Here is a 19,134-nt window from a genome sequence, read left to right as displayed (position 1 = left end):
AGGTCCACATACTCTCTCAGGTATACACTTTCCTGAGTATACACTCTCCTGGGCACACACTCTTCCAGATACACATAATTTCTCAATCATACACACTATCCTGGGTACTCACAGTTTCCCTGCTACATACTCTTCTAGGTGTACACACTCTTCCAGGTGCACACTCTCTCCCATCTGCCTCACTGCATTTTCCAGATGCTGAGAAAGCAAGCTCTCCTGGCAAAGGGGATTCCAGCCCAGGGTCCAGTCCACCTCACTCAAACATGCCCATATCGTGACTGACACCCCTCTGGTCCTAGGCAGGAACCAGAACAGCATGAAGGAGAGGGGGGAAGGTAGTGGGGAAGGCAGGGAGGGGAAAAGGGGAAGAAAGGGGGAAGAAGGGAGAAGAGGGGAGGGGGACGTGCAGAAGGGAGCGATGTGGACAGGGCTGGAAGGAGAAGAGAGATGGGGAGAGGAGGGAAGGAGAGAGGAGAGGAGAAAAAAGGGGGAGGGGGAGAGGAGATGAGGGGGGGCTGAGAAGAGGGAAGGGAGGAGGGGGAGGCCCTGCTTTTGCTTTCTCCTCCTTGTTCCCCCACAAACATTTCTGCTTCATCACGCCCAGCGCTCTATTGCGCTGTGGGTGTCCTGAGCAGACTGGGGCCCTTGGCCAGCAGTGTGGGCGTCCAGTGTCCTTGGGCTGAGGCGGTACCCGGCTCCTGGGACTAGTCCTTAGGTGCAGGTGAGAGGATAGAAAAATTGGCTGGGAAGGAAGCCACCCCCAGCTCACGGCTACTCCAGTGCTGGGCCACACCAAACGCAGGCCCAACTCAACTGACTTCACATCACATCATATTCATCGTGGATCTAGTTGAAGGCAATGCCCCGACTACCTTGGGCAACACTGGCCTCACCCTTGGAACTGTCCCGAAGTCTCTGGCTTTGCAGGTCCCTTGCTCCTGTGCTTTTTCTCCATGTCCCCTTGTGGGTTACTGGGTCGTACCCCAGCCATGGACCTACAGCAGGCCCAGGGATGCCCCATCCCCTGTGGTGACTGACTGAGGACATGTGTCCCTGATCACTGCCTCTTTCCCTGTGCCCAGCCCCTGTGGTCCTCTGCCTCCTGATGTGACCTTGTGTGTGGGGCTCAGGGTAGTGGGCAGCCCCTGATGGTGTGGCCCAATGAGCTGGGCTCTCTATGTGTGTGTGTGTGTGGGGGGGCACTATCTCAGGTACATCCCCCAGCCAGGAGGGGGAAGGGCTGCTTCTCAGGGGGGGCAGCCCTGCTTCTGCTCAGTTTGGCTTTTGTGAGTGGAGACTGGACCAGCTGTCCAGTTGCTCGGTCCCTGCTCTGTACCTAGTGGTACACTCTGGGCTTCGGGCTCTGTGCTCCGATCTTTGTGCTCTATGCTCTGTGCTCTGGGTCTGCTCTGTGTTCTGTGTTCTGTGCTCTGTCCTCTGTGCTCTGTGCTTGGTTCTGTGACGGCCCCTGGGGGAGGGATCTGCAGCCCATTTGTTCTCAGTGTTTGCTGTATCTGCATGGAAATAATAGGTCTCTGGCTTCTCCCACTGACAACTGACCACCACAGGTCAACATGGTTCATGTCAGTGAGCCCAGGGCAGACCGGCCAGAGGAAGATGGGCCAGGCCACTGTGCTTACAGCCTTTGGGAAGGCCTAGCACATGGTTTTGGCATCTCCAGGGCTTTGCTCACTGGTGCTCAGGATCCAAGTCACCCAGGCGGCATCTCCTAGCAGGTATGGGTTGAGGCCCTGGGTCAGGGATGCTGGAGCTTTGCCCTTAGTCTTGAGGCACCAAGTCAGGGGTCTCTGAATGCCCAGTGGATGCCAGTAGCCACACAGAAGTGCTACCATGGCCTCATGGCGCCTCACACAGGGTAGGGCATTGCCCTCACACCTGTGAAGCTCCCTGCTCTGGGAACTGAGAAGGCCAGGCCATGTGGGGGCTGGAAAATGCATGTGTCAGTCCAGCCAGCACAGAGTGCCTGGCCATCCTGGTAGGCCAGTGGGGTCTCCGAGAGGCCCTGAACCGTGCATTCAGGAGGTGCTTCCAGACAGGAGACAAGAGCAAGAGAACCCCTAAGTGGTAGGAAACGGGACTCCAAACATGTCTCGATTGGGTACATAGGGAACTGAGATGTGACCCCCAACCCAAGCCCCCTCCTCGCACTCCGAGCCCGAAGCCCATGGTAGGGCCTCATCACCCTGTTGGGCTTGGAATCCTGCTCATCACGGGGAGTTGCCTGGAGGCAGCAACCTCATGAGCTCTGGCTTGAAGCAGCCTTGAGGCAACACATCACATTCTCCTGTGACACGTCAGACCCTGCTTGGAGCTGACAAGGGTGCGGGTGTCCAGTGGCCAATACCTAGGCCCACAGGCCCTTGCCACCCCCAGAAACCCACTTGGGCCTCATCCTGCTCACTGCTTGGGAGGCCCTAGGCTTCTCTGTCCCAGCTGCACGGCCCGTGGCTGAGGCATTTGTCCGGCAGAGGCTTAGATGGGGCCTGTATGCAGTAAGCGGCTTAAGTGGGCAGCTTTGCTGCTGGTGTGCATCTCTTAGACAAGACCTGCCTTGGGCACCCACTCAGTACCCGTGTGACTGCACAGACAGCCCCGTGACCACACGGACAGCCCCTAGCATGCTGGGTCCCGTGTTTCTGTTAGGCCTCAGGGCAAACCTCCTGTCCCACATCTGGATATCCTTGGGGTGGGGCTGTCTGCATCACCCACCAATATCAAGGTGGCCCTGTCCTTGGGCACTGGTGTACCTTGTGGGGGTCTGGAAGCTCCTCAGGCCCCAGGACAGTGCAGGAGCGAGGAAGGTGGTGTATAGTGCCCCCTGCTGAGCCTTCCCTGGGCTGTCTCAGCCTGGCCCTGTCCAGCCAGAATAGCAGTGTCTGCTCAAAGGGTGATGCAGCTGAAACCTGGATCCTGGAGCCCCAGGCTCTGTCTCCCTACCCAGCAAAGGTCATGCTGGGGTCAAGTTCAAGGTCAACAGTGGTAGTGGTGCTGGGGCTAGGTTTATAGTGGCTGATTTTGAGTCTTTCTTCTTTTAATGGTTTTGGGACCACACCGAGCAGTACTTGGGGCTTACTCCTAGCTCTGTGCTCAGGAGTCCCATCTGGTAGGCTCAGGGGACCCTCTGTGATGCCAGGGATGAGCAATGTGTCTGCCTCATGGCTCTGGCCTTTCACCCTTTCCCTGCAGCCATAGTGGTGCCTCATGTACCCTGTGCACACTCTTTCCCTGCTCTGTCACCCAGTGATGCCTGCACACAGGGCTTTGTCTTGCTCACAGCCAGCTGGTGTCCGTGGGCGCACAGTGAGTGGGGCACCCGGTATGTGAGTGGCCTGATGTGCTCACCCAGGGGGCGCACACAGATGCCCCAGAGCTGCCTGCCTGCAGCTGTGGGGCTCGGCAGGCGCTGGCTAACTACGTCCCAAGAAGGAGCCTGCTGCCCACACAGGACACCCGGCAGCTCGTGGACCAGCCTATGCATGGAGTCAGGCCACCTCTGTCCTGGAAGGTCAGCAGGCCCCGCCACCAACCTCACTGGCTGGTATCAAGCTGGGTTCAGCAGAGGGAGTGTGGTACGCCCCTGCTCAGATGTCAGCAACCTCTTTCCAGTGGCCCGGAGCATCCTGGCTGGAACCTCGCAGAGGCCAGTCTGCTGACAGGGTCAATGTGGGCAGCTGAGCAGTCACTATACTGTCGTTCCCCCGTCCCCCTGTGTCCAGGCCTCCTGGGGACCTTGGGCCAATGGGAGTTGAACCCAGTGCCTGCCCCCACCTAGAGTACTCAATGCTCCTTCCAGAGTGCTCACTGCTGCCAGTGCCTGCTCTGTGGTGCCTCCCAGTGGGCTTAGGTTCGAAGCTGGTAGCTTTCACACTGTCACGTCAGGCCAGGGGGCAACTGCTCTGGAGACATGATTGTTTGCCAGGACTGCATAGCAGGATGGCGGGGACTGTGGAGGCTGGGGTCAGTGTACGTGGTAGGGACCATTTGGGCTGGGTTCAGTGTGTATGACAGGGATCATGTGGGTTTTGGGGTCAGTGTGTGTGACGGACTGTGGGGTGGGGTCAGTATGGTGGGGACCATGTGAGTTGGGGTTAGTGTATGTGATGGGGATTATATGGAGTTTGGGGTCAGTATGTGACAGAGATCATATGGGGTGGGGTTAGTATACTTTGTGGGGACTGTGTGATGTGGAGCCATTGAGCTTATGACAGTATCTTTGATCCCATGACCTGTGTCAGGGTGAGACACAGTCACTCAGGGCATAGCAGGGGCATTTAGGTTAGGAGGGCCCCACTGCGGCTGGACAAACCCCCCCCCAATCTCCTGTGCCCCACCTTCTTGCAGTAGATGACTTAGGCCCTGTCCCAGGGTGGGGCATAGGCAGTGGGGCCCATGTCATGGTCTGTACATCTCAGAATGTCCAGGTCCGGACAGTCTCGAGAGCGAGGGAGGCTGTTGTGTGCTGATCAAGGGGCTGGGCTCAGAATGAAGCCCCTTCCCATGGGCTTCTAGGGTGTGTGTGGGGATGGGCGCTGTGCCTGTTCCAGGGGTTCTTGCTGCCAGGCAGGGCCCTGGCGTACTCGGGTCTGGCCAGCCACGGCGCCCCAGGCTCTCTGGGAGCTGTAGTTCTGCTACCACAGCAGCAGGAGCAGAATTTAGATCTGCGTCACAGAGCTCAGAGTGAGTGAGAGAGAGAGAGCTATAGAGAGTGAGAGAGTGAGCAGGCGCTGGGGACAGGCTGAGACAGTCTTGTTGCTGGCCAGAGAGCTGCTCCGCCACTGCTCGCCCAACTGGCCCTGCCCTACCCTCCTGGGTGGCCACGTTCCATGCGGGTGGTGGTGTGGAGAGCTGGGGGGGGGGGGAGGGAGAGGGCTGGGCCACCAGGACCCATTTCTGGAACATTCTGGACTGCGGCAGGGTGTGGGGAGAGCCGGGCCGTGGCCGAGCGGTAGGTGCTGACTGGGTGCGTGTGGGGCTGGTCCCCTCCCTCCCCTGCACTGTCTCTCACTGTCCCTTTGGCTGTGCCCCACCCTGGCTTCCTCCTGCTGGACAGATGGAGGGCCGGAGGGACCGTCGGGCTCTTTGCCCCGGGCCCAGGTGGGGTGAGGCAGGACTGGCCAGGCGAGAACGGGCGCGGCCAGCGGGGTCCCTTGGGCGGGCCGGCCGGGCCGGGAGATGAAATGTCACCCTCGCCGCTCGGGAAGTTGTTTACCTCGCGGGCCGCGTCCGCGCTGGCTGCCGTCCAGCTCCCATGTGACGAGCCCTGATGCTGCATCACTGACCCAGGCGGGGCGGGCCGGAGCCGGGAGCGGCCGCTGATTGGCGCGCGCGCCGGTGGCAGGTGAAGGTCCGCCCGCGATTGGCTACAGCGGAGACTCGGGGAACCTGGAGCCTCCGCTTCCCTCCGCTTCCCTCTCGCTTCGCCGGCGGGGACCTTCCCACTCGCTGGCGGGGACCGGAGGAGCGGGGTGGGGTGGGGGGCCGGAGCCGAGCTGGGAGCCGGCAGCGGCCGCTGCCCTGTGCTACGTGTGCGGGTGTGTGACCCGCTGGTGACCCGCGCGCGCCCAGTCCCTGCCCAGCCAGCCCTAGGGCTGACATGACCTGCCTGACATGACAGCCTGCGGGCCAGACAAGCCCAGGGAAGAGCCTTCTGGAGTTTGGTGTCGGAACCCGAGACTTTCCAGCCGGCCACACCTTATTATCAGCTGCCCTGGTGAGTGAGGCCTCTTGGCCTTGTCTTGTGTCCTGTTCTGGGCCCGCAGCCCTGCTTCGTGGGTTCCCCACCCTGCAAGTTCCCAGCCCAGGTTGGCAGCTCCAGGTGGGACTGGGGTGTCCTCCCGGGTAGGGTAGCCAGGGTGGCAAAGTAGGGCAGCGGCTAGCAGGGTGGGGGGAAGCCTCTGGGTGGGTGCGGCATGCGGCCCTGGCCTCTGCGTCCTGTTACGTAAGGGGGACATGGCTGGCCTTGCCCTGCATGCCCTCGCCTCCCGTCCTTGGGGTGCGTCCCCTCTGAGCTCGGCCCCCCCCATCTTCCTCAAGCCTGATGTTGTCCAGTGCCCTGGGGCCATCTCTGGGGCCCCCTCGGCCTCCTGACAGGGCAGCTGCTGCGTAGTTGCCCAGTTCCGCAGTGGGGCGGCCCTGCGCCTGCGTAGCCCGAGCTCCAGCCTGCCCTGCGCCGTCCCTGCCGAAGGTCCTGCCATGAGTCTCCCAGATCCGGCTCCCAGATTGGGGGCATGTGGCTGAGGGTCAGGTCCGGCTTGGTCTCATGTGGCCTCTCAGCCCTGGTGGCCCCTGTGCAGCAGGCTGGGCCTGGGTGTCGCTGTGGCACCTGCTGGGCCTGTCCTCCTAACCTCAGATCTCTGGCACTGTCCTGACCCCAGAGCAGGAGGTAAGGAGACGCAGGTGGCTGATTGTGCCCGCAACTCTGAGTCCTTGTCAGCTCCCCTGTAGTGGCCCCTTCCCAGGGACATGCAGCCAGGTTCTGGGGGCTTCTGCGGGCACCCTGAGAGCGGCTCTGGTCCTGACTCATGTGGCGTCTCCACTGTCTCCAGGAGTGCATCCTGCATCACTGCCCTAGGCCCAGGTCCCCATGAGGGGTTTGCCGCTTTACTTTTGGCTGGGAGGTGTAGGCAACTGAGTGGGGGGATTGCCTGAGGTTGCACCTATCTCTGTGCCTCCCATCTGTGGGATGATGAGTCATATGCGGGAGACGGAGGGGGTGCTGTCTGCGCCTCGGTGGCCTCCTACTTGGAGCCAAGGCTGTTGGGGGCTCAAGGGGCTCCGTGTCTGCCTCTAGCCTCAGTTTCCTTTCTGTATGGACTTATGTCTCCCCAGGCCCCTGGAGCCCTGCAGCTCCCTTGCCAGATAACCCCAGATATCAGCACTCTGCCATCGTGGGCCTCCTGAGGAGATGTGGGTCCTCTCCTGGGGCTTCCCATCACTTCCTCTCTCAACCATGTGGTGGTGCCCTTGGGACGCCTGGGAGGGTGGGCAGAAGAGGGGCGCCCTGTGCCTCCTGTGGGCAGGCCCCGGAGGACTCTGGACAGCCTGCCCTACCGGCTTCTAGAAGGTTCCCTGCCAAGGTTCTCTGGCTGGTGGGAGTACCGCTATATTTAGCCCACGTCATTCCGGCACTTAGTGCTCCTCCTGGGGCCTGCTGGAGGGTGGCTGACACCGTGTGAGCACGGAGGTCAGCGGGAGTGTGAGGTGATGAGGGTGGGGTCAGTGGGTATGAATGCGGTGTGGTATTAATGGGGTTTGGGGGACATTGTGTGTAAGTGGGGGTTTGAGTGTGAGCGGGGACATGCTTGTGAGTGGGGCTGTGTGTATGTGAGTGGGGTGTGCGTGTACTTGAGAGTGAATGGTGTGTGTGTGGCCACTGTCCCTGACTCCTGCCAACCATGGTGCCCCCCCCCTCCCCATCCTTCCCTGTACTCTGGGGGAAGCCAGGTAGGGGCTGAAGGAGCTTGAGGGGTGCCCAGGTGTTGAGGTTTGCACAGGCTTTCCCTCCTTATAAGTCCTTGTGGTTTGTGGGTGTTCCAGCTGTCCCAGCCCAGGACTGGCTGCTGGGTGCCCAGTGGGGGGCAGTGACTCACTGTTCTGGAAGCAGGGCTTGGGGTGCTGACGCAGACTGAGGCTAGTTGCCATGGTGACGGGGGTGGGCCTATGGTTGGCTGGCTGGCCTGAGGGGCTGTGTCCTCCGGTCACTCACCTGTGGGCCCTTGTAGCAGGACAGCCCCTGAAGAGGTTGACTGATGGAGGGATGGAGAATGAGGCCCTTTTCTTCCAGCTCGGAGCACGTGTCTGCCACCCTGTCTAGCCCACGGTTCTGAGGTGAAACGGCGGGTAAACAGCTCGCAGACAATCAGTCTCGTGGAAATATTTGCTTTATTCGGATGGACAAAACTGAAGTCCAAAGACTCAGATTCAGTTCCAGCCAGCAAAAGCCCCCCGCCTTCCACAGACCCTTGCTCTTATAGTCCAGAGTCAGGTCCCACCCAATGGTGGGATCAGATACCAACCAATGGTGGAAGCAGAATCAGGTCCTACCCTAGGGTGGGGGCAGAATGCCAGGTCACATCCTAGGGTAGGGCACAATCACCTAATCAGATTAGGGTGAGCAACATAGTAATCCCCCAAAATATTTACATACACAACAGGCCCTCAGTCCAGGCTAGCAGGGCTACCCTAGACAAGAGTGGGATGGCAAAACCTGCTCTGGTGCTATTGGGCTCCTGGACATAGGGCCACTGCTGGGGCCAGCTCTCCTATGAGAATGGGGGGCCCTGGCCTCACTCTCCTGTGTGAATGAGGGTCCCTGGTTGGGCCCAGCGAGGGTGACTGGCTCTGGGGAATCAGCAGGCTGCTGTCCTGTGGATACCCTGGCTGTGTTGTGCTTGGAAGCTGCAGAGATGTGTGGGGTCGAACACATCTGGAACAAGCCAGCACTTCTGACCTCAGAGTTGCCCGACTCGCCTCCCTGGTGTTGGGAGGAGCTGGAGAACTGAGTCCTGGAGTGGAGCCAGGTGCTGGCTGCACAGGGTGGTCCCACTCCAGGTGAATGTCCCATCCTAGACTACACAAGACTGCACTAGGCTCTAAGGTGACCCGACTTCCCGATCTGCATTCCCCTCCCTCCTGCTGATAGGCCTCCCTGTCCTAGGAACAACCCTGAAACAAATAGAGACCCTCACCTTTGTGGAGGCTCTGAGACAGCAGAGCTGGGAGTAGCTCCCCAAATACCAGAGGATGATGCCTGATCCTGATCCTGTTGTAGGCCCCCTGCCCTCCTGCGGACCCCCACCCAGCCTCATTTCCTCTGATCTCACTGCAGACCCCCTGACCTTGCATAGGCTTTCCTGCCTGGAAAGCCACTGCAGCTCCATGCAGGAGGCCCAGTGAGCCTTGCTCCCAGTGGGCACTTGTGGGCTCACGAGAAGCTTCTGGAACATGGGCGGCGGGTCATTTCTGAGCTATGCACTGCTGGTGTGCAGGGTAGGATGTGGTATGGTGCAAGGGTCTATTCAGCCACAGGGAAGGTTGTGGGGAAAAGCTGTGCAGGAAGGCATGATCAGTTAGGTGTGTGGAAGGACGGGAGTGTAGGGAAGAGACTGGCTCATCCCTGCTGAAGGGTGGTTGCGAAGTTATACACGTAGCCATAGAGACAGACATAGGGGTCATACAAGCAGCCCTTGGGAGGACAATGGGGTCACAGGAGGCAGGCACAGGGTCACATAGTCCAGGGGAGGACATGGGGTTATGCATGCAGCCTATGGGAGGACTTGGAATTGCGCACACAGTTCAGGAGGTGAACATGGGCACTATCCAGGGGCTCTCTAAGGCCTGCAGATCTCTTTTGTGGACGCTCCCTATTTCTGGGCGTGGGGTCCCAAGCAGGCCCATTCCAGACTCAGAAAAGCTGAGTCTACCTCTTGGGAGATGAGCCATACCTAGGCAGGTCACTCCTGGGAGATGCCCTACAGCAGACCAGCCAATGGAACCTAATAGGTGTAGTGTTAGCAACCCTTCCCATGCTCTCCTTCTATTCCTCACCTATCCAGTGTCCCCTCGCTACATCTGCAGGGTCTGGATGCTGGAATGGTTCCTTTGGTCCGCTGGGTGCTAGCAGCTGTTCCTACGTGGGTGCAGGTAAGGCTTGTTCATCCTTCTCTACACAGGTGAGTTGAGAGCTGCCTGCCCTGCAGGAGTCATGCCCGTTTAGTGTTGCACATTCACTAACCCTGTCCCTATGCCCCCAGTCTCCAGGTACCTTTTTCCTGTCATCAGACCAAGAGACACACCAGGAGTGAAGCAGCATCAGATGTGACAGTATGGAATGTGCCTACCCCAAGCCCTGGCACCCACGAAGAGGGGGCAGCCAGGCAGGTGTCCAGCCAGAAGGGTCAGTCTAACAGGAAAGTGTCATGTCTCCCCTCCCTACCCCTCTTCCTCCATTCTCCCTCCACTCCTCTCCATCCTTCCTCTCTCCTGTTCCCTCCCTTGCTTCCCCTCCCTCCTTATTTTTCTTCCTCCTCTCCTCACCTTCTTTCCCTTCTTCCTCCCTTTCCTCTTCCCCAGTCTCTCTTCCCCTATCTCCTCCTTTTCCTCTTCCCTCTTTTCTCACCACTTTCCCTTCCCCAACCTCTTCCCCCCTCTCCCCTGCTCCCTCACTTCCTCCCCCACCCCTTGCTTACTCTTAACAGCAGAAGCTCACACACTGAGGTATGGAGTTCCCAGGAAACAGTGGGACAGGGGTGGGGGAGAGGGGTTGCTCTTGCTTAGATGCTGGCCTCCATCCACCCAGCCTCTCTGTTCCCATGGGGAAGTGGCCTGAGGTCCTGGGGTGGGCAGGCTTCTAGGTATAACCCTAGAGTGAACCCAAGTGCCCATAGCCCTGCCTTGAGTTGTCACCTTTGGCCTTGCTCTGTGGGGCCTTGTGCCACCTCTCAGTAAGCAGGTATATACCAGAGTAGGTACATGTGAGGGACTCTGCAGGGATGTCCTAGCCAGTGACTGTGGAGGGCAAGCTAAGTGGGGGCTCACACTTCCACCTCCTCCCACCCTGCTCCCAGACCCCCCCCCCAGGACTCCCCATGCTCCAAAGCCTCCTGCCTGCCCTGCCTCAGGGTATCAGACCATTCCTGCTCTAGACCCAGCAAAAGAGGGTACAGGCTCTGGATGCTGAGGCCTCCAGGAAGACTCTGCACTTGCTTGCACCAGGCTGACCCTGCAGGCAGACACATGACGAAGTCAGAGTATTCGGGGTGGCCAAGTGTCCACTTGGTGGCCTGCTGTGGGGTTTGCTCCGCCAACAGCCAGTCCGCCAGGGTGGGTGTTCCTCTGCCCTAGGATGGCAGCATGGTGGCGGCAGCATCCCCTAACTATCCATTTCCAGGAGCTGCAAGTGGAGGCCTGGGAGCTGACAGAGTCAGAGCTGACGACGAGGACCTGATTTCCTGGTGGTGGGGGCCAGAAATACTAGGGGTGGGATTGCTGAACTTAAGCTAACCAGGCTCAGAGCAGGAGGTGTGTAGGGACATGCCAAGAACAGGGGCCCTTGTGGTAGAGACAGTCTTGTGCCTGCTCATGTGTGCATGTCCCCAACAGGCCACAGGGTGGGCGTCGAGCACAGAGGGGCTAGGCGGACGGGGAGGTGCAGCTGCTCTGGGAAGCTCTGGCTCTTCATTTCGGCCTGAGTTTTGCTGTGGTCCACGCCAGCCTTGCCAGCCCCTGAACATCTCCCCCACGCCTCCTGCTGCGGATGGAGGATCTTTCAGAGCAGAAGCTCCCGCGGAGGCGGCCGTCCGGCCACATGGCCCGTCTCCGTGCCTCCAGTGACGCCTCTTCTTCTGGAAGCTGGTTTCACATGGTGGCTTAGATTTTACCATCTTTGTATCTAGCACCATTTGAAATCAGTGTTTTAGGAGTAAGAATTGCGGCGCAGGGAGCCAGCAGGGCAGCTGCGGGGTCACCGTGAGGATGCAGAAGGGGGCTGAGGGTGCACAGAAGGATGGGGGTTGTGTCACAGGGGCAGAACAGGGTGGCCTGGGTGGACTGCCGGTATAACTCGAGGGTCAAGCTGTGCCTCTGGGGGTCGCTGGGCCGTGCTACCTACACGTGTGCCAGGCAGGGCCAAGCACCAAGACTCTCTTACACAGGCTGACCGATCTCTCCTGGTGTTCAGAGTCTGTTTCTGTCTAGCACCATTTGAAATCGGTTATGATGTAGGGGGAAGAGCAGCGGCCTGCAGCCTCCTGCCAAGACCATGGCAACAGCCCGAGGTACCCGTGACGGAGGGGCAGAGTGGGGGAGCTCAGGCACCTGCCAGCTCTCGCTACTCACTAGCTCGGATGCTCTTGCTGTGGAGGTAAGAGTTCAAGGCGGATCTTCCAAAGCAGGCGCTGCATGACTTTCTGAACCCTGTGTGTGCAGGGATACTCAGTGCTCAACCCGAATAAAGAGCTTCTCTTCTCGGATCTGCCCATGCCTTCCTGTCGCCCACCTGATGCCACCTCTTTCTGCAGAAGTTCTCCTTAGCTCCCAGGGGTCTCTGGGGGATGATATGGAAAAGGGCCCAGAATGGGTGGGTGTTCTGGGGTGCTGGGGCTGTGAGAGTCTGCAGGCTGCTAGGCCTCAGATGAATTTCAAGAGCACCCCACTCCCCGCTCCATGCTGAAGCCTATCCCCGGGGGCAGCTGTAATGGACACTCCTCGCCAAGCTCTGGCAGCTTTAGTCTGGGTTCTGAGCCCCAGAGAGCTAGTGGGAGAGAACTGGATCTTTCCACTGTCCTGGGGCCAGGTCAGTGGTACCCCCAACTCTGATTCTGACAAGACCAGGCCCCTTGACCCCGAGTGAGGCCAGATCCTGGACCAGCTTTAGCTCCCCCAGTTTCCTGCTGACAAACGAGCAAGAAGTGGACCATGCTGCATTCTGGGCAGGGGGTATTTCTTCTGTTGGGGGCCTAGGTAGGGGAAATGCTGCCCTGCAACATAGCTAGCCAGCTCATCGCTGTGTCTGTGTATTGCGGCCTGTCCTTGACCTAACCGTGCTGCTGGTTGGCAATTGGGAAGCACAGTTGTTCCCCCGAGACTTCTGGAAGCTGGTTTTGAGGCCACAATTTTCACCTGGGCCCGTCCCAGATACAGTGCCCCCTGTGGCTGCAGGGCTGCCCCAATGAAGACACAGCCAGCTGGGTCCCAGGAGCCCCTTAACCTGGAGAGGCTGCCTGCCAAACCTCAACATGCAGCAGGCAGAGGACCAATCTCTGGGCCCATTTCGGAGGCACCCAGTACCAGTTTGCCCATCTTGGGGACAGCTGAAAAGATTTTCTTTAACAAAGGTTGGTTTTGGGGAGACTGCAGTGGGAACAAGTTCACCTTGTGTTAAGGCTTGCCAGGGGCTCGACCTTAAGCTGGGAAAGGGCCACAGCACTCGTTCTGTTTCCCCAGGAGAGTCTGATGAACAGCCCAAATGTGGCTGCCCCCACAGGGTAGGTTCTTGGGGGCACTAGTCTATCCTTGTGTACACTCAGAGTAGTTTGAGTGCAATATACTGGCTACAAACTCCCAATGCTCAGGAGCCACATGGTGCAGGGGATGGAACCATCATTTAAGGCAAGTGCCTTAACCCCTGTACTATCTCTCTGGACCCTGTTCTTATTGCTAATAAGAAGTTTAGACTTGGAAAGTGGGATCTCAGAGCAGGGAAACAGAAGAGCTAGCAAATGCCATTACCACAGCAAACCTGCTGTTTCTGGGAATCTGTGGAGCACACTTCAAAGCAGAGGGCTGTGTGCTGCTATGAACCCACAGAGGCAGCGGTTGCTTTAGGGTACCCATGCAATAGAGGACCTGGGAGCAAAACACATGTAGCTGAGTCCCCCCAGCTCGTGACTGGTTCCAGCACAGATGATGGTTCACCTGGGTTATAACAGCAGTCATCAGGCATCAGCTGCCTCCAATAGCTCAGAATTGCTCAATAAATTCAGTTTGTTTGACCAGGGCCTCTCAGATCGGTTCCATGGGAAATGGTGGGGATAGGAGCCCAGGTTCCCATTATGTCCCAGGTCAGAAAGACATCTGCTTGCTCTCAGTGGTCTCATATTAGTACATCCAAATATGCATGTGGACGTGCACACACAAGACCATATCAAGACTACATCAGGCTTCGCATAGATTGCTTGTATTGTTAAGAGTAGGTGTCTAGATCAATATCGGGCACAGATCTGACATGTGCTCACCAGGCTAGCCAGCACAGCTATGGAGCTGGTAAATCTAGAAGTCCATGGAAAGGGTAGCATAGCCTCAGTGTGGACAGCAGGCAGGCAGCTTTGGCTGTCCAGTGTCATTAGCAGCTCCCCTGTACACCGGAGGCACCCTCTGCCCCTTGGAACAGGGAATGTAGTGGCCAAGGAGGGAGCTGCTTTAGGCTGTGGAACAAGGGTAGATCAGAGCCTCTGAGAGCAGTGGTCACAGACGATGGACTCAATAAGAAATATTTTTATTTATACCATAATTGAAATTTTCCAGAAAAACTTCTTTACTAAGCATTCTCCTTTTATTGCAAAAACATTCAAATAGGCAACTTTATATCATTTAAACAAATATTTCATGGGAAAAATTGCTTCTCCATACATAAAACACATCATAATTTATATTTACATATATCTCAAGATCCTATAGGTATTATACTGAAAGATAAATTTGAAGTAGAAATGGTTATATGTCAATTTGGTAAGCAAAAGCAATATTTGAAGATGTGTCTATATAGCTAGAATACAAAACAGCACAATCATCCCTTGTTTCTAAGGTCACTTAATTTTTTTTTTGTTGTTTTATGGCCCACACAGTTAGTGCTTGTGGGGCCCTATTTGGTACTGGATATTAAACCTGGTGAGTTTGTGTAAGACAAATGCCCTACCCACTGTACTATGCCTCTAGCCCCAAGGATTAAATTCTTGGATAGGATGTGAAAAATGGGGAGTCAAACTGTAACTAAACTTAACTAGAACCCTTGCCTGCTTGCTTACATTCTCATCTTCCTGGGCAGAACCTGAGGGAGGCTGCTGAGGGCCAAGTCAAGCACTTCTCTCCACAGGACTCATCCTTCCTACAATCAGCAGTAATGAGTTTTCTTTAGGGAAGTGCCTAAGAGAAGACATGGATATTTCAAGGAGAGGGCTCTAAAGAACTTACTCCTTAGACAAGACCTCTACTTTCCAGGAGGGGAAAAGCAGACACTGCCCAGTCTGGCTGGCCACCAGTTCTTTGAGAGTAAACTTCTCTGAAAAAGACAGCTGCACTCCCAAGTCAGAGTCCTCTAGCCCTGAGCACAAATGCAATCTCCTCTGAATTCTTACCCACTCTTAATTAGACTGATTTCTTTTTTTTTTTGGGGGGGGGGGGAGGAAGGCACACCTGGCAGCGCTCAGGGATTACTCCTGGTTCTGGGTTCAGAAATTGCTCTTGGCAGGCTTGAGGGACCATATGGGATGCTGGGAATCAAACTCAGGTCTGTCCCAGGTCAGCCACATGCAAAACAAAGGCCCTACCACTCTGCTACTGTTCCAGCTCAAGACTGATTTCATGATACTCAGAAAAGGTAAGAACAAATGCCATATAAAACTTCACTGTCTTTAAATCATCAAGTAGTTAAAAAATGATTTGTACCATGTTAACTTTAAAAAATATGCTCCAGTAATATTATTTAAGTAAACCTTATTCTAATGGTCAGGTTTTAGTGTTCCTGATTTAATTTTTAAGGGCTAATAGTATACACCGATTTATAGAAGATTTTTACAATAAAAGTCTAAAACACTCAAGTTCTTTACACAATCTTGTGTCCACTTCCTTCCACCAATGTCCCTCTCACCTCCATTGGTCTCCCACCAGTTTATTTCTATAAGAAGCTCTTTTTATATATAAATATGGCTAACAGCACTGTAGCTGACAGGGTTTCATATGTAACACCTTAGTACCTTTTTCATTATCACCCCCTCCTAGTTGAATGCATCCCTCCATAGGCATTGCCCACCCTTCTGACATCCCGTTCTTCCGTTCTCTCAGGGGCTGGTTTACCCCAGTTCTTTTGTTTGTCTCTGGGTATTTGTTATCCCACCAGAATTCTTTATAAAGAAATGAGAGAGATCATTCCATGTTGGTCTTTCTCCCTCTGATTAAGTTCGCCCAGCATACAGCTCTCTAAATCTCTCCATATAGCAGCAAGTTGCATGATCTACTTTTATAGCTGAGTATCTGTGTAGTTTCTTTAGCTGATCATCTTTTCTTACTTGGGTTGTTTCCAAATTTTTGTCATTGTGGACAGTGGCTCACACATTTGACTTGCGAATTATGACCTCCTTGAAGACTCCCCAATACAAATGACAGCACTGACTACTGCTATTCATTTATTTCACTTTCCATTCGGACTTTCCTAGACCACCCCCCACCCCAAATGTCACTAGCTATGGTTTAGGGGTAACCAAAACCAGTGGGCCTGCAGGATTCCTCAACATGGCTAGCTGAGACCAGATCTCAAAGAGAGATTGTTCCTTTAATAAATGATTGCGGCATTTTCTCAAAGTTAGCTTATTGATCATTGCAAACATTTTATTTGGCCTAAATATGAATCTCCCTTATCCTGTACTACATATTTGAGCATTTGTCATGGCCATCTTGTTCTAGACACTTGTGGAATTCTTAGGGTCCCTTAGGGAAAGTGGGTAACACAAAGCTGGTGGAGCGAGAAAAATGACACAGGCATGAAATCTGAATTGTTGTTTACTGAATGCTATAATAGTATATTTAAACATGATTTTTTTCCTTTTTTTCCTTTTTTTTTTTTTTTTTTTTTTGGTTTTTGGGTCACACCCGGCAGCGCTTAGGGGTCACTCCTAGTTCTATGCTCAGAAATCACTCCTGGCAGGCTTGGAGGACCACATAGGATGCTGGGATTCGAACCTCCATCTTTTTGCATGCAAGGCAAACACCCTACCTCCATGCTATCTCTCTGGTCCCTAAACATGCTTTTTATGTGTGTGAAACACCTACATGTTTTCCTGCAAGGTTAGAAAAATTGGATTTTCTTTTTAGCAAAAAGCAGTAGATACTGTTGGATCTATAAGTTTCTTCAACAAACAATTCATAGGCCTTTATTGTGGGTTACAAACCTTCTGAAAGATAAGCTCCAATTAAAAGATGGAGTCTCTGAGCCAGAGGCTTCTCTGGGATCAAAAGGGCAAACCTCAAAGTTTTTCACTCCCAGGTCAGACCCTGGGTGTCAATTCCAATGTAAATTAAAAGATTAACAAGTTGCTAGGTGTTCCTATGAAGGGTTCCTTTCATCTGAGTGGACAGACTGATTAAAGATACCGAATGTTTTATTTATTTATTTACTTATTTATTTATTTATTTATTTTATGGTTTTGGGTCACACCCAGCAGTGCTCAGGGGTTACTCCTGGCTCCATGCTCAGAGGTTACTCCTGGCTCCATGCTCAGAAATTGCTCCTGGCAGGCACGGGGACCATATGGGACACCGGGATTCGAACCGATGACCTTCTGCATGAAAGGCAAATGCCTTCCCTCCATGCTATCTCTCCGGCCCCTGTTTTATTATTTTTAACATATAAACTATTTAAGCACCATGATTATAAGCATGATTGTAGTTGGGTTTCAGTCATAAACACAACACCTCCCTTTACTAATGCAGCATTCCCACCACCAATGCCCCTCTTCTCTCCTTCCCAACTTGCTCCTGACCAGAACATCATTTTTTAAAAAACTAACTTCATTTTTTTAGTATTTTTATATTTCTCTTGCTGATGATTATTTCAGGTAATGTGATATTTAAGCAAGGTCACATTTGCCTGTAATAATTCTTTCATCTGGAAGTAACTGCTCAAATATATTTAGAATACCAGGCGGGAGATTCGTATTAGGCCATATACATTTTTGCAACTATCACTGAACTAAGCTTGAGAAATACCACCCTCACTATCAGGGATATTGAGATCTTGTTTCAGCCATCCACACTGGGGGGCCCAGTTGGCCTTCTGATTTTACTTTTCTTTAAATTGTGGTCGTGACAAGCATTTACCTCTTTACCTGGAAAACCTAGCATCAAGAAGGAATATATTGAAGCTGAAATAACTAACAAGTATTGTTATTGCCCTGCTAGCTCTTTCCTCTCAGATGAAATGTTTGTTTTGGGACACTAAGGGACTCTGAGTGTCTTGCTTGAGCGTGGTTCTGTGTCCTCTCATCTACTTTCCTGGGGGACCCCTGAGAATCCCTTAGTGTCTGGACCAAGATGGCTCTGACACCCTCTCCCAGTACATATGACTCTTCTTATGAGCAGATCTGAGGTGAGTCAAGCTGTCTAGGCAGTGCCTAGGGGTTCATTCAGGTGCAGGAAGCTTGAGAGCTGTCTTGTTCTGTAGATGAAGAAGACTGATCTGTGTAAATGGAATTTATTGATGCTACTATTCTCTTATATTTTTATTTATTTTTTGGTTTTTGGGCCACACCCGGTGACACTCAGGAGTTGTTCCTCACCCTGCACTCAGAACTTGACCCTTGCAGGCTCAAGGGACCATATGGGATACTCAGAATCGAACCTGGGTCTATTCTGGATCAGCTGCGTGCAAGGCAAATGCTCTATCGCTGTGCTAAGTTTAGATAAGTTTATTATTTTACTACTCTTAAGTTTTTTTTTAATTTTTTTTATTTTTAATTATGAGAACAAAGATGCAAAGAAAGAGGACAAGGTAAAGTTACAGTGGAAGGGCAATCACCTATAACATAATTCTCAGAAGAAGTCCCCTTGCTAATATCTTAACTTTGAACTTTCAGCCAAAGAATATTAAAGTAAATAAAACAGAATCCATGTACAATTACTTTGTCCCTCAAGTCCCCAGATTGTAACACATTATAATATTTCTTAACAGCACACAAGGCAATCTAAAGCCATAAAACTTACGTAACTCCTTAAACATTAGAGGCATAGTATTTTTTAATTTTCATGAACATGCATATTAGCTTAAGTTAACCTCAAATTTTAAGTGCTTTTTTTTTTTTAAGGATTAGAGTCAAAGGAGCACAGTAAAAACGGTGTTAGAGTGGCAATTGTTGTTTGCATAGGCCCACCAAAATATGAGGGGAATGGAAAGGAATAACCTTGGCCTAAATACAAAGAGACCAGACCCCTGAAGTTTCCTGGCATAAGACCAACTCTAGGCTCCAGGCAAGCTAGATCGTCCAATCCAAGACATTGTCTGTAGTGCCAACACACTTTTATTTTTCACACAGTCTCTGTTGTTGGTATCATGTTTCTGTATTAAATATCCTGGAATCTGCATATCCTACATTGAATTCAGGATGTGGGTTGTCTTCTCGTTTTACCTCACCATTAAAGGGCAATGCAGAGAGCCCTGTCCTGTAAGCAGGTTGTTGTTGTTGTTGTTGTTATGTCTTCTCAGTGTTAAGGGAAGTCTCTGTTGAACAGGTCGATGTCTGAGCAGTGGTAGGGTCTTCCGTGGTAGAGGATTGCTTCCAGGTGATATTATAGACAAACCTGGATGTTTCGTGGATGGCTTCCCTGGTTCAGGGGTGAATGGAAAAT

Source organism: Suncus etruscus, chromosome 3 (genome assembly GCF_024139225.1).
Source record: "Suncus etruscus isolate mSunEtr1 chromosome 3, mSunEtr1.pri.cur, whole genome shotgun sequence".
Taxonomy (NCBI): Eukaryota; Metazoa; Chordata; class Mammalia; order Eulipotyphla; family Soricidae; genus Suncus; species Suncus etruscus.
This window is presented reverse-complemented; position numbering follows the sequence as displayed.